At 41.0% G+C, this 16187-nt stretch overlaps 1 protein-coding gene and 1 long non-coding RNA gene across 6 annotated transcripts in view; one reads left to right on the forward strand and one right to left on the reverse strand.

Annotated features, from left to right (window-relative positions):
• Positions 1-10574, reverse strand: part of LOC108002419 (latrophilin Cirl) — a 361012-nt gene extending 350438 nt beyond the window's left edge. For both annotated transcript variants that reach the window (XM_062075120.1, XM_062074878.1), the window contains exon 1: positions 8372-10574. The gene's annotated coding sequence lies outside the window, so the exon portion shown is untranslated. The remainder of the gene's footprint in view (positions 1-8371) is intronic.
• Positions 10575-10605: 31 nt separating this feature from the next.
• LOC108002442 (uncharacterized) overlaps positions 10606-16187 on the forward strand; it is a 165047-nt gene continuing 159465 nt past the window's right edge. For 2 of the 4 annotated variants that reach the window (XR_009830524.1, XR_009830519.1), the window contains exon 1: positions 10624-10771. This is a non-coding gene — a long non-coding RNA (uncharacterized LOC108002442). Of the gene's footprint in view, positions 10772-16187 lie in introns of all 4 variants that reach the window. The other 2 variants (XR_009830510.1, XR_009830533.1) reach the window with 2 other exon arrangements.

Raw genomic sequence — 16187 nt, forward strand, 5'->3', positions numbered from 1 at the left:
GAGGCTTATCCTATCCTCCCCCGCGTTCCCTTTCCCTTCCCCTCTGAATCGGTGGCTGGATTCGGCAGCTTCGACCCCCTTTTGTGCCTGACAGTTAAACCGCAACCATTTATTCGCCCTCTTCCAGCCACCCTTCCACGATCGCCGCGTTATTTCGTTGCAACCTTTCCTGCAAGGCTGCGCCAGTGGCCCCGAGTCCGGTCGTGCGCTTCGATAGCGGTAGATAACCGACACGAGCTGGGTACAGAGAGCGAACCACCAATTAGGAATTAGATTTCTCCTCGATGCCGGATCTCTTTATTTCCTCTCTCGCCGTCCTCTCTCTCTCTCTCTCTCTCTCTCTCTATGTTCCCCGCTGCGATCTCCGCGGCAATACAATGCTCTATGTGTGCCTATTTATCCGGTGCCTCTCCCTTTATTCCCGTGCACAGTCACGGGCTGCATGTGGTACGTATTTCGCGTTAAGGTTAATCGGAGGGAAAGAGAGGTTGCAGAGAGAAATAGAAAGACGCGAGCGAGCTCTAATGAACGCTGAAAATTAGCCGCTATCTATTCATCTGGTAGTTGTGCCCTGCCGCGAACGAACTAAGAAGCGAGCGGAGAGAGGCCGGGAGGGAGAAAAAGAAGAGCGCGCAAGAGTCGACAGCCTGTGCGAAACCTGCTACTACCCTCTAGTCCTCCTCCTCCTCCTCCTGCTATCTCCATCGGAATTTAATTCGATCTATAACGATCGAGAGTCGACGAAATTGCACCGAGTTACTAATAAAATCAATTCTGTTATTAGAACGGATAAGTTCGTTAGAAAGCGATGCGTAAAAGAAACTGAGGATTGTCGTTAAGAGCCGAATGAGTTGAGAATGTTCACGGAATCATCTGAAGCAATATTGGATTCATAACAATCGGAGAAGAACGAAAAATACGCTTTTCCGTTTTATGAAAAATACGACCGACCGACAAATAGAAATATGACAAAGAACCGGTGGATTACCCGTGGAGAAGGAGGTAAGGAGAGAAGAGACCGGTTTTTGTCGAGACAATTTTACTAGAGGTAAAACTGCGTATATGAGATGATATAAAACATCGTTTCTAAGATGACGCTTCGGCACGCTCGATAGGGAAGGGCGAAACTAAAAACGGAATGTCGTTCGCCGACATAATTCTAGGAAAATTTATTGCACGGGAAGAATATTTTTACGTTTCAACTTCTCGTTCGTCTCGCGATGAAAAAAAGTAACCTTCCCGTTGTTCGTCACTTGCTCGTGTAAGAAAATTATTATTACTATTATTATTTATTGGAGAGAAAAACGCTCGTACGTTCGCACTTGCTGTAGACTTTTCTAAATTGTTCCATCCGATTTCGATCGATTGTTTATCGGGCAATACGGCGATTAAAATAATTAATATCCGGAGCAAACGATTCCCGCGCATCTCTTTTTCACCGGCTAAAACCCAAAATTGTTGGCCCGGAATTAAATTTCTATCCTTGTTTTTGCGATGTTTATTCGATACCGTGAAATTTGCCACGCGCGTTTAATTGAACGAAACAAAGACACAAAGCTTCTTTCCATTCGGATTCGCGAGGCATCGATGGAACGTGCAGATTCCATTATCGCAAGAGCAGGGACTCATAACGTGGCCAGAGCATACGCTACTGAGTTGGTCAATCGGAATTTCTCTTGGATTACGCTTCACACGGATTCAATCCTCTATCTATCAATTCTGTCTACCTAATTAAACGGAACTAATACCGACGCTGTATGTAGTCTTTGAAAACGCCTACAACGAACGTTTCCCAAGCATCTGCCGTATCTGCCGCGCGTAGAATTAATTTTCGCATTCGTCGAAACCCTTGAATAACACAAAATGGATCAAATCATAACCAAGAAACTTACAAAACCAACCGATAATTGTTTTTCGTTCCACGTCTGAATCAGATTCATCTTAATTCGTCCTTAACTAATTTCCTTCTATTCATTCGTATTCGATCATTTTTAAAAGAGAATTTTATTTGCCAAACAAACAATCGTAATTCGATTCGTTGTTTGTTTTTTCGCGAGCGAAAGAACTACATCATCCATACGCATAGAACGCACTTGCACATTTATTAATGAAGTAGAAGCAGACGCGTTCGTCTGCCGGCTATTATAAGGGCGAACGTTTGACATTAGCTTTATTAAATAAAATCGCATCAAGAGGATCGTATACAACGGGGTTAATTGAATGATTGGTCCTGATACACCCGGGTCAGGTCGCATCGCGTTTTCCTACCGCGTGTATTGCCCTCGTGTCTATTCGAACATGTATGGAGGATTCGATATATATATATATATATCTGTGCGTGTGTACAGAGCCACCACGATAGGTCCTCTGTCTCTATTCACGCTTACGTAACCGCGCATACGCCGAGGGCACACATTCATTCATGCAACGTAAAATACTTGGGTGTATTTCGTTTGACGTAGTTTGCACATTAGTAATGCAAATTCCACGCTATTTCACCTTGCGCCGAGGTCTGGCCTGGCAATCCATGGATTTTCAGAGATAGCACTCGACCACCGACCTTTTTGGTAAGCACGAAAAGGGATGGAAATTTGGTAGCATCAAGGGCCGCGTTAATTTTGATCCACTGACATAAGTGGAAGCGAATTACGCTAACACGGGGCAGACGGAGAGAAAGAGAGAGGGAGAATCATCGAATCGCTCGGGAAATTGGATCACGTTTTACGAACAAACCAATTTCATCGACGGCCTAACATCCTCCGAATATTTGCCTCTACCGCGCACATATCGAATGTATAATTTTCACCTTTCCTCCTTCCTACTTTTTCTATCCTCCAACCTCGCGTGTCATTAACTGTAAATACAAACTGATTAACTACTGACAAAAAGTCACCTGTTATCGAGACACTCCCGTATCAGCCCGTTAGGAATGTTCATCTTTGCCACGTCCAACGATTACGTTGGTCAATGTAAAACGCCCCCTACTTTTTAAGCCGACAGGATCGACGGGAACAGAGCGTAATCAACAAGGCCATTATCGAGCACATTTTTTTACCGAAATGTGCAACTTTACGATCGTTTTTAATCGCGAGATGAATCTTCCAATATCTCGTTTTTTGCCGGGGAGCTCGAGGAACACGTAACGAAATAAAGCGCAGCGTTAATCCAATTTTCATTGCTGCTTTCATTACGATAATGCGTTGCTATTTCAGAGTATCGGATATCGCTTTTTGTTCGCGTTCAATCCTTTCGCGAGCCGTCCCATTTACTTTTTTCCAAATCATTTCTTTCGAACGTCCTTGTTACTAAAATTACCAACACGTTAAGTAAAGAAAAAGAAGAAAAAAGAAAGTAGGACGTGAGACGTAAAATGTCAATTCTTCTCGATGTCGCGATGAAGCAAGCGATTCGCGATCATTCACGGTCCAAGTATGCATTTGCATCGCAACGCATGCGATGTCGATTAGATAACAAGGGTTATCCATTGGATTAAACGGATTCAACCGCTTTAATTGGACATCCATTGCCAATGTTAAATCAGTTTTCATTATGGTAATGATAAACAGAAAGAAAAAAGGAAAAGGAGAAAAAGAAATGGCGAGTTAACAGTATAAAATCTTGGCCGATGGTTCTTAGTGTCGCGGAAGGGAAATCCGATGAAATTCCCGAGAAAGAATTAATTACATCGGTATTGCGGCGGGGCCAACATTGTCGAGCGAAAGTATTTTCCACGGATCAATAGAGAACCCAGGTGAAAAGCATTGAGATCGGATGCTAAAGTGCTAATAATGTCGATATCGCATTGTTCGACTGATACGTAGAAGTGATTCACGACAATGCCTTTTTTTAATATCGGTTCACGGCTTGTTACACTCGCGCAGTTATTATAACGAGGATTTCTGAAGTATCTAGTTATCGGGCTGTGTAGTGACCTCATCCTATTCCCCGCTTTACATTCCGAATAGGAACGCACCGAGACGATCTTCATTTTAATGGTTTTCACGCAGTTTTGTGCCGTACGTCTTTTCACGGCGATAACAACCTTACCACCGGTATTCCGTGGTAATAAAATTCGTGAAACGCGTCACGTGCCACGTTGTTGTTGTTGCGAGTGAATAATGGATTATGGAACGGGGATGTGTATTTTTAGAAAAACGTTATATAAGTATATCGACAAAGATCATCTTTGTGAAAACGCGGCGGCATCAATTGTGTGTAATAAATTATTAGTGAAATGTATGATACGCTGAATGCACGAGAGTTTAATTTAAACATTACGTTTAATTGCGAAGAAAGAAATAGGTTAAAGATCATTTCCAAATCACAATACGATTCACCACCACCTACTCGAAACTACTGCCATTAATAATTCGTCGGATATATAAATAGGAAATGTGTATTTACGAGAAAGTGGAGATTATCTATTCCATTCTTTAGATATAATATACATTGTATATCTGTGGGAAAGGTAATCGGATAGCAAAAGAAGAGAATTCTCAAACTTTCTTTACCATTTGAAAATTCACTTGACATATTGAAGAACCAGAAGAGAGACTAGACTCCCGCTAAGTTGTGCACATCCTCTCGTCTCTGCTCGTAGAGAAATTTATTTATTTCTCTGAGAAAATCTTGGCATGCATATCTGTCACGATTCCCGATCACGATCGTTTCTCCGATACAATAAGCCCGCCAGTTACGAGAAGAACAATAATCCCCGTTTCTATCTCTGATTATACTCCGTTGAAAATCGCAAAACGGCTTGTACGACTCGCATGGCACCGACCCTCGCAAAGACCTGTATTATCCATTTATATTATTTTCAGTTTCGATCGATCTCAGCCTCCATCTCAATTACACCTTTTCCCCCGATTTCCTTTTGCCGTGTTTCGAAAGGTCACTCTAGCGAAATAGACCATTTCGGAGCAGCCAGGTGGAGAAGCCTCGTCTCTCCGCGGGGAGCATAAGATTCGAAGATAGCAATCCGGGATGGTTCACGTCATAATAAAATTAAATTCATATCTCGGAACGCGAGAGCTACCGTGACACGACCTCCTCCTCGTTTATCGTAAGCAAACACGATATTTGTCCCCCAGTTCGTTTTTCTCTCCCGCTCTTTCTTCCATTTTCCTGCTTATCCCCATTTAACGCTTATCCCGGTCTCCCTCCCGTTCACGCGCCCCCTCCCCGCCCCGTATCTCTTTCTCCGTCTCGAATAGTTTTGATTCATGAGAAGGGTGTAACCCGAGCATGCGTGTTACACGTGTGTGCGTGCACACCTTGAGGTGTGCTCCTCCATTCCCCTCTGTACACCACTGTTCCCTTCTCTTCTTCGTCTAACGCGTTCTTCCGACGGACAAGGCGAAATCCGACACTGCATACCAGTAACTCGACTTCCAACCCGGCGCCCACCCTCTTTCTTTTTCCGCCACGTCTCTCTACCTTTCCTTCCACCTCCATCTTTCTCACCGTCCTTTCCCTCCCTTCCGACGCCGTCACCTCCGCGCTCATCCTTTTTCACCTTCTCTCCTTCAACGTGTCTGATTTTACGTGTCTGTGCTCGCTCTCGCCCGCTCGCGGTCTACGTTTAAACACGTGTCAACATGTCGGTTGACATAGATTTTTCGCCAAGATAGAAGCACGAAAATAAGACGAGGGGCACGAAAACGCACCCGAGAGAAGCTTGATCGACTCTCCTCCTCCTCCGTGGGTGCTGGAGTGTGAGAAAAGGGAACGAGGCGAGCACGGGGGAGGAGGTATCCCAGAAACCAGTTTGTACGTTTCGAAGACGAGGCGCATCGTTCTTAAAAGTACGGCCACTCGGGCCGCTTGTGGATTCGCGTTTAACACCGGGAGGCACCATGGTGTTGCATTGTTGCCTCGGTCGGCCTTTTAGGATCGTTGGATTGCGTTTCTTCCGTTCTTAATTGATACCTCTTCCCACGAGTGTTATTACGTATAATTACGGCTATTAGTCACGGCGAACGCGATATCGACGTATCGAAGGATCTATTCGCAAATTTCCCAATCACCCTCCGTTTCGTTCCGCGCGGAACTTCGTTAAACGATGATCCATCGGGCGGAATAAGAGACAAAGCATCGAGTATGTTCGTTGCCTCTCAATTGATCTAAGATCTATCGCGAATATTTCCCATTTACATTCAAATTTCCGTGCGAAAGAACGGTTCAAAGCGAATTATATCTCGCAAACGGATTCATCGCGCGAAATACCTAGATTAAAGTTACAGGCAGACCGTTCCACCTCTGAACAGAATCGCAAAACCGATTTTTATCAGTCTGGTTAACCGGGGGGACTCTGTAATTGACATTCACGATATTTTCCAAGCCGCAACGGACCCGTGGAAACGATCCCGTCTCGACGTTCGATAATTTTCCTCCTACGTTCGCGCCGCTCGCATGAATCATTCGTTCACGAGCAAAAGACCAAGGCGTACATGCACGCATTACACGTTCATGCTCTAGCGCGGGTGAAAGTTGTGATATATCCGTTATAATTTCGTACGGTTGGCGTATTGCTTCCGTACGTAGGAACCATTTGTTCCGGAAAATGGCGCAATTTTGTCTCCCCCGCATGCGGGGGAGAACAAGCGCAATACCTTCGTGGATATAATTTAAACAAGGGCTCTTTATGTAACACGGTCTATTTATTTGGGCATACCTACGCTTGTCCGCCGTATACAATACCCATGCGAAACGTCACACAATTTCTGTTAAACGTCCTCGCCTCTAATGGACGTGTCGACTCGCGTGCGGCTTCGCAGAAATGTATTATATTTTGCGGCTTTGGCCAGAGACAATGCTCGATTTAACCGACAATCGGTGATATATACGATAAAAAATTTTCGCGTCCCTACGCGAGGCTTCCACGTTTCGAACGCGCGGATCAAATGCGACTGATATTTTATCGATGTTACTCCCTCGTTTTACGAAACGAGATAATATTATTTAGTGGCAATTATCGAGTGTTAAATCGAGTGTAATTCGTAAAAGATTGCACGAGTGATAAAATAATGAATATAATTGGCGCGAATTCTTCGAAACAAGAAAGATCGTATCTTTTATAAAATTTCAGAATAAAAATTTTCTTCCCGATCACGTGTTATGAATTTCTAAATCATTATTTTATTCTACTCGTTAAATATATATATATATATATATATATATATATATATATATATATATATATACAGTTCGAGTCGCAGATCACCGACGTAGCATTTTCGCATTCCCGATTTCCAAGAAATTTGAACAATAAAGTCGGTGTTCTTCCCTGCCTCATCACTGGGTCACACTCGCAATTTCATAAATCGTATGCGACTAAATTGCACGGAAACGCCGACACACGAAATCGGCACGTTCGGTACAAGAGTACTTTCTTCGTCATTCCGGCTAAACTGACGTACGAATCTTCTCCCGCTCACCAGTCCGGCCCTCTTTCTCTCTCTTCCCTTTTCCCTTTTCCCTCTTTTTCCGTCTCAAGGGAACCCTCGTCTCGGAAAATTCGATTTCAAGGATTTGCTGGCGACAGACACGAATACACGTCTTTCACGGCATAGTGCAGCATGAGTCGGGATGGTGCTCTTATACAGCTCTTATACAAAAGCTATTGCAACACTTCGTCAACGACGGATACGTCTATACGTAATACACACCCGAAAACTAGATCGTTATGCACGTTATATTTTCTTATTTTTATCATGTTAAAATAAAATTTTGCCTTCTATGTTCTATGTTAATATTTCGTAATTAAATTTAAAATATCGAATATTCGAGAATACCTATCATTTGGAGAATATTATTCGATAATATTCATTGCCTATCATAATTATGAAAGTTAAAAATTCAAAAAGAAAATAGCCACGAATTTATAGAATTGGCATCGCAACGATAAAATCGCTCCAGGACATGCAAAAATATATTCTACACGACCTCGATTTTGCGCTAGAATTATTCTCCAATTGCACATATTTGGATCGCATGGGGATTCTATTATCAATCGGAACGATATATTCTCCAAGTTTAATATACCAATCCGGTTGACAGCTACAGAAATTAGTTACGCCAACGTAGTTTGTCAAAAAAATTACCGGAACGAAAAAATGATTGTAATTCGCTAACAAGGTTAAATATGATACACGTTTTGCTAGTCAAGCAATGCTTTCATGCTATAACATTGCTTTTATTAAGCAAAAATATAAAACAAACAGACGATTTAATGTCTATTGTTACGCTGCAAATATTGATCCGCATTTCATCTGTTCAATTTGCAGCTATGTATAATATATATATATATATAGAAAACTAACGAAAGAATAATTAAAAATAAATAATTTATTAATCAAATTTAACTCACCCTCGATCGTTGTGTAGCAATTCCACGGAAGATTAAAACCGACCACTGAAGAGAATTGAAAAAACTATGAAACAATTGAAATCACCAGGACACGAGTTTTCTGATCCTCGAAGAGTGAGTGCGTGCGTGCGTGTCTAAGGTTCCTTTCGTGGCGTGTGGCGTGAGAACTCTTTTTCGGTGTTCGCGAAACGAGGTAAAAAGTAGACGATGAGACCAAATCCACTACTCACAGTTGCCAAGGTCTGTTTTTGGCCCTTTCTCCCCTCAGGTTCCCCTTTTTTTCTTTAATTGCCCTCTTTAATATGCGAAACGGCACACGAATTTCAATGGGTTCGCGTGATTATTAATTAAGACGTTCCTTTCGAATCGAATCGAATGATGCATGTACACTGTAAGGTGATCAGGATATCGAACCGATGATTGGTTATGCAGAACGAATATCTTCTTCTCAACTTGGTCCTAATTAATTATCTATTCGAATAATCGGCGTTGCTCATTTACTTCGTCCGCCAAAATGCACGTTTAGCAACTTTCCAACATGGATGCCAATGAGCACTGACTAAACTTTTCGATTAATCAACTTAAAGAAAAGTCAATAAAGAATACTTTTTATCCAACGAAAAACCACGTGACGCCCGTATTCCGATACACAATTGCACAACCTCGATGGATAGAATTATTTTCGTAAACGGATGATTTCCAAATCGTACACTCGTTTCGAACACGTCACTTAAACAATGTGCATAATGTACTGGCGTTATTCGATATTTGAATCGATATGTACTTCAAATCGATTGCGTTAAGCAGCTGACGTCAGGTAATATGGCAGCCACGCGGTCGATGATCAGTCGGTAAACCTCTGAAAAACACACTTACACGGTCAAATTCGCAGGAAATATTTATCAACATGAAATATCAATTTACGACGTAGTATCATCGGTTTCGACGAATTTATCAATAGATGTAAACTGATCCTTTCTCTTTTTTCTAATTAACCTCTAGCTAATGATACGCAGTACACAATGATGTCATTTGTTATTCAGGCAATGTTGACATTTCGGTTAGATGGAATTTGCCACGTGTAAAGAAATCGGAACAATCGACGTTCGCGAACATTCTTTCATATTCTTTGCGTATGTATAATAATCGATCGTTTTGTATGCATTTATTTATCGATGATTTCAATTTTATCGTTCACACTTGTATTTTCCAGTTGTTTAGTATCGATTGTCGTCTTCAACGTATCGTGCGAATTCTAATCAAGACTCTAATCTTTTGAAGCTGTTAATCAAACGACGAAGATTCTGAATCGAAGTCGGTGATTGACTCTGCGTAGAGAAACAAGGATATCTGTCCGCACATACGTCGGATTAATTACTCCAGCGGTTAGTCGGTACACTACGCTCACTCGTGGCCAAGTTACCGGTATATATACAGGTACATCGGCCTCCAATTGCAGTTACTCGTGGGTGATGCACCGCAGGACGCATCTCGAAACCCACACGCAGACGGTAACCCCGAAGCTCGCACTAGAAACACCCTCGGTAGCACTCCAGAGTACTCGATCGCACTCACGTCGACGGATCATGATGTTGCCAACGAGCACTGATTCAATGTAAACACACACACGTACACGGTTACACACATGTATACGTAGACGTATATATATGCGCACACTGTAGTTGTGTCACAAATCCGAACAACGTTGTCGTCAAAATTAGTTACTAATCATGTTTCGATCGATTCCAGAAGACAATTTCAATCGATGACACTTCTCGTAAAATATTATACACAATAATACGCCGTTCCAACCAGAGAAATTCACGTGCACACTTAGTCCTAGTCATGTACGGATCGATTCGATCGATATTTTAGGTTAATTTTCCGTGTTATCATCGTGCGCGATTGTAGTCCACCATATTGTATCGCACTTACCGATAGGCGATTCGAAACCATCGAGACGAGATTACTATAAATATCGATTCTCGATTAAGGTGGATAACCTCGAAATTGCAATTCGATACTTCTCAGTCGAGATTGATTTCGCTCGTGGAACGCATCGTAAGAGATAGAGACCGATGAATGTCACTGGTTGACAGTTTCGCGAATTGTACACGCGGCCGTAAATGATCGTCGAAATTTACACGCGAAATTGGTCGTATAGACCACCGTGATCCGGCCTCGGAACACACGCTCGTTGAACTGTCGTTCGGAGCAGCTCGGCCCGCGGTTTAGTATCAACGTTCGTTCTTGGCTGGCGTCGCGCCCCTCCCGGGACGCCGGTCGACGCCAATCGAGTGCGCGTATACCTACGTGCACGTTACCTGCGAACCTGAGAGGAGAACCCACCTCTGCCTTTCTGCCTGAATCTCGACTGTGCGCACCTCTACGTGATCCTGTGTGAGTATCTTTTGTATCTTTTATTCCTGTTCTACTCTACGATTTTGTTTGTGTTTCGTCATTTTTCTTTTTTTATCCTTCCGATACGAATATCTTCAATATTGAATTCTTATTCGGGAAATAACCACAACAGAGAACAGATTCCAGAGAATTTTGATTTTGATATAATTTTCGTTCAAAATTATGCAATGTTTTCTATCATCTAATTTAATTTTTGTAATCAAATTTTATCTTTCGATAAATTTTATAATTGATGGAGTGTGGCGCTACCGTCGTGCTATATGTTCCAATTAATTTTTGACGCACAATCAAATATAATTCAATGTGTTCGAATATTTATTAACTTAAATTTTAAAATTTTTTATGATTTTTTTTTTTTCTTGAATTATTTTTTACTAATATATCTTTCTCTAATTATTTTCGCAATATTACTATTCAATTCTATTTTTTTTTATTAATATTAAAATTCATGTTTTCTATACGATTATTTTAAAATTTTAAATACTATTAATTAAAATATTATTAACATTAATTGAGCATAACGTAATAATACAACGTTCGATGTATATTTCAATATAATAATTGTATAAAACATAAATATTTAAAAATCGATGAAAAGAATATCTTTTCGTTTGTGTCTCAAGCGTTATTCATTTAAAATGAATCGAAAGATTACCCAGAAAAGATTTCTCTATAATTGTGCATCTATAACTGTTGTGTAAAGAGACTATTCGCGATGCGATAAAATAGCACAAAGGAATAAGATGCAAATCGTAGATAGATCAAATTCACGACGAATACATCAAGGATTTACCTTTCAGGTGGCTCAATTTAACTGAACAACAACAGGTATACTGGTGAAGAAGACCAGACTCGTTTCCCTTCTTGTCGTATTACCATACTTGAGTAGCACGCGCGGACAGCAAACGCGGAATCCACAGCGCCGTCTCGACCTTGCTCTTGCTCTAATTGGCAGACTCTGATCTAAGGACTCGAATTTAAACGTTCGTTTAATGACAATACTGCTATTATTCTTCACGATCTCGCTTCGTTCGCGGCATCTTGTTACGAACCGTGACCGAAGTTGCTTTTTCAAACTCGATCGATAGAACGTTGTGGATTTATATTTAACAATGGCCTTTTGTCCTTCTTATTAATTTCCTGCCCGTGTGGGATGATCCAATTGAAAAGAAATAACAGCATTGGAACATGGAACATGAAATTGAAATGCTATTACCGTTTCTCGATTGAAAATGTTGCATTCAGGAAAAGAATGTCGATAATAATTATTTCGCCCGATTTTCCTCCCTTTCCATCTCAAAACGCGTACATTGCATACATTTTCCATCGAATAAACAACCGATATTACACGAAATCATATTACACGTCTGCGTAGTTTCCGAACATCACTAGTCGAAAATTTCTTGTTTAATCATTTTATCGTTATAATATATCACGTCATTTCATATCTGTTTTAGTTTGCGATCGCTTTCGTTTCTGCGAACACACGTAGCTCGAACGAATACACGGAAAGTATCAGCACGGAGAACTTCCGAGCACTCGATTTTACCATTGGCGTTGGTAGTTCCCATAAATGTAGAAAGAGAGAGAGAGAGAGAGAAGCCAGGTTGCACGCCCCATACAGAGCCACGCATGTGCGCCTGTTGGGAAGAGATTTCATAGTCCATGTAGTTTGGCATCAATGCGAAATCTGGGGTTGGTTTCAGACGCGCGATAAAGCCATTTCAAATTGAATAACAGATTTCTGAGCATACAACAAAATGCACTTGCCGCGAACGCTTCTGAAACCTGGAAAAGAGGGTGGAACAATGGGGCGCGCTTTCCTCTCTACTTACACTTTCTATTTGGCCTGTCTGCGAGCCCGACTGTCTACATTTTCAACAAATACGCCGTTACCAGACCGATTGACTGTTTCACTTCCATCTTGTTGCATACATATCTGTACGTCATGCTAATTATACGACTAAACATTGTCATGTCCTAGACTTTAAAAAGGCATCTTTCCTTTTAATTTCTTTTATGTTTCATCGTGAAAACTGCACAAAATGTTTCATCGTCATTGGGATGAATCCTATATTATAGGATTATTGGATTGGAATTATAGTTAAAAAATACCTGTCCTTTACTTTTTAAAATAAAAATTCTCGTAAATATTTCTGTGAAATAATAGTTTAATAATACTTAGCCTTCAATTTTTTAAATGTTTTTAATTTATTCTTAAATGCTTATATGTTATTTATCAAAATTAATAATACGATGGATATTATTTCACGATTCGTCGAGTAATTTATCGAAATTTTCGAATATAAATTGAATTCGTAAAAGATCACAATTAAATTTGCCACGATAAAATATTTATGGAAACACTTTGAGAAAATTGAAAAGGCGAATACAAACAGATTCGTTCACAGGATTATTGCGAAATATCTGATGTGTAATTAAGACGATGTCGTTAACGTAACTTTACACTTGCGTGCAATTGATATTGAACATCAACTTGTATCTGTAACCGGTTCGTTAGAGCGATGATAAAACGGGATAATTAAAAAAAACAGCTTTTAGTTAAAGTGGTCGGTTAACTCATCGTGGCAGATCACCAAAAAAATGAAAAGGATCAAAAAATCATGGCAATAATAAATTTTTGCCAGAAATTTTATTCCTATTTATCGAAAAATCATTTCAACTACTCTTTTTTTCTCGTTATAATTTGATATCCGGTAAATATTTTTATACGATATCCTTTGCTATTCGATATAACGATTCGGACGAACCATGTAAATGTTCTTTCATTTTTCGTAATTGCGTTTACCAATTCAATCCTCGTAGGTACATAGTGACGTATTGAATGTTTCAATCAGAAATATTGATTTCAATTTGGATATATTCAAAAATCGCTCATATTTAACTTCATTTAAAATTATTTACACAAACTGAATGGTCCGGGAGAGCCTTTTGTCACAAGTGGGAGGCGCGTCGATGTAATGGATAGAATCGATGCCCCGCAATTACCATTTATTCTATATTTTAATGGAACAGTATTAAAAATCATCGAGGCACGAAGAAAAGTAATTTTATAAAAATAAAAACATACAGCGGAACCATTTTTCACCGATGATATTGGAATTATTTTAAAACTCGGCTAGAGCGCTGCACGTGATGATTTTCCTTTTAAAAAATTGCGATCGCATCGTTTCACGTTTTCTCTATATTATCTCTCGCCAACAGTATATCCCGATAATTGTGTATTAATTCACGCGCTCTGATTACAAATTTTTCTCCACCGTCGACTCCGTCCGTTCGTAACAATACCCATTATTTATTTAACATTAACGCTCGTTCATTTTACACCAAGCACGCATTAAACGATGATTTACTATCTTTATACGATATACCTTGTAGAATCGTACCGTGAGATTGGCTCAATTAATAAACCGCTTCGATGCATAATTATCTACCACTGTCAACGCTATCATGGATAATTGCGATTTTAATTGCCTTTTATGGGTCGCACGTTAACGACGTTACAAGATTACCGGCCTCCAATAAATCCCGGACCACTCGACGAGACGTTGTAAAATTCTCTCCCTGTCCCTATCCCGACAAGGATATTACCATATGTTTCGCGAACGAGCGACCGATCAGTTTGATTCGCACGGTGGCGCACCGGAGCGCAGTCAATCTCGTCCCGATTCCAAGTTTCACCGCGTGCAAAACTGATATTCCAAAACTTTTCATGGTTGACACGTTCGAGGGGTGGACGGAGAGGAGAGGAGAGGGAAAAGATTGGATCGACACCAGCGCGAGAGAGTTTTTACGGCGCGAGCCTCGAACCCCGACCGAATCTCCAAGTCGGCAAACACACTCGACATCCAGAAAGCGGCGAGGCAAAGTTTACGCCAATCTCGTTGCGCGGGTTTCGGACTTGCGAAATCCGTAAGCGGTCACGCGTTACCCCCGTCGAACGGATAGTTGCACAGGTTTCCACGGCCGGTGCTAGGGCTTGGTTGTATGAAATTAGCATGGCCGTGATAGGATTGAATTTATTCATGTACGATTTGAACTAGCTGACGAGGGTAGCGCGCCTTTGTCCTCCAACGTTCCTTACCGGTGCTCTCTCTTATATCCCCTCGCTCCTTCCGATTCAGGCCTTCACCCTACTCTTCCTCCGACTCGTGTGTCTTGCGCCCGACACGACGACACGCCGCTTCTTTGTGTTCGTGCAAAACCGCGCGGCCAATGTCGGCACGAACTGCATGCCCTCCCGCGCGTGCCACTCGTGCATTCTTTGCACCGATCGAACGTTATGCAGATCTGCTCCGGGGCTGAATTTGTGCCTGATGGCGAGGTACGAGGCAAGGTCGTGCATCAGCCGCCAGAGTGACCGAGACTCGCCGCTACGGGCAGGAGGATCCCTTCGGATTCCTGGAATGCTCCGTTCACGTTACGACACCCCCGGATAATATATGTGTTTCGTGTCCTTGCGAGAAATTGCCACGATTTATTTTTCATCTTTTTCAAAAATTGTTCGTAACCGAGTGAACCATTCTCGTGTTCCGCGTTCGTCGAGATATTTATCGAAGAATTATTTATCATATTTGTTTCCTCTTGTTTTGTCGATTAATGATAAAATCATCCGTCGTCGTTGCGAAATGAAACATATCGTCTGTCGAAGAATCGAAAGAATGAGTTCAAACGATATTTGTCCATCATCCCGTGGAAATTAACTTATTAAGCTCAATTTATTATTATAATATTAAATATAGAAAGGGGAAAAAGTAAATAAAAATGAAATAAAAATTGGAAAGGAATTATCGTTGTTGAAATCAAGAAGGAAACGTAGCAATGTTGCATTCGGCTGCAATATAATATCCGAAATATTAATCACGAGTACGTGTTCTCGTTGAATCAACTCGACATAGTATTTATAACGACAAACGTCACTCTTTAATAGAATCTTGTCAAATGTACCGATCGTTGCATCTCTCTCGTTTATAAATTGAAAATTATTCTTCTTCATTGCATGAATATTTGTGCTGATAATCATCTTTATTTGAGCACTCGATAAAGCAAGTAGAGTTACATACGAAATCATGGCGCATGAAACGAAATTAAGCAAATAGGTACAAAGGAGAATACGTGAGGTTGAAAAATAGCACGTTGCTTAATATCTCGACTTGGAATGAAAAATTCCCCTTGCACGCACCGTGAAAATTTCCTTTTCTCCGGACGGAACGAGCCGAAAAGGTCCTTAATGATAAAGTGTTGGACCTCCTCCCGTTCCACAACTTGCCGGCTAACTAAATTAAGAGCAGGCGCGCGTAAGAAAACGCTACTCTTAAAATGAGGAAACAACCAAATCTTAACTACCGCGAACAACGACAAACACGTCGATTAA

Source organism: Apis cerana, linkage group LG1, assembly GCF_029169275.1.
Source record: "Apis cerana isolate GH-2021 linkage group LG1, AcerK_1.0, whole genome shotgun sequence".
Lineage (NCBI taxonomy): Eukaryota > Metazoa > Arthropoda > Insecta > Hymenoptera > Apidae > Apis > Apis cerana.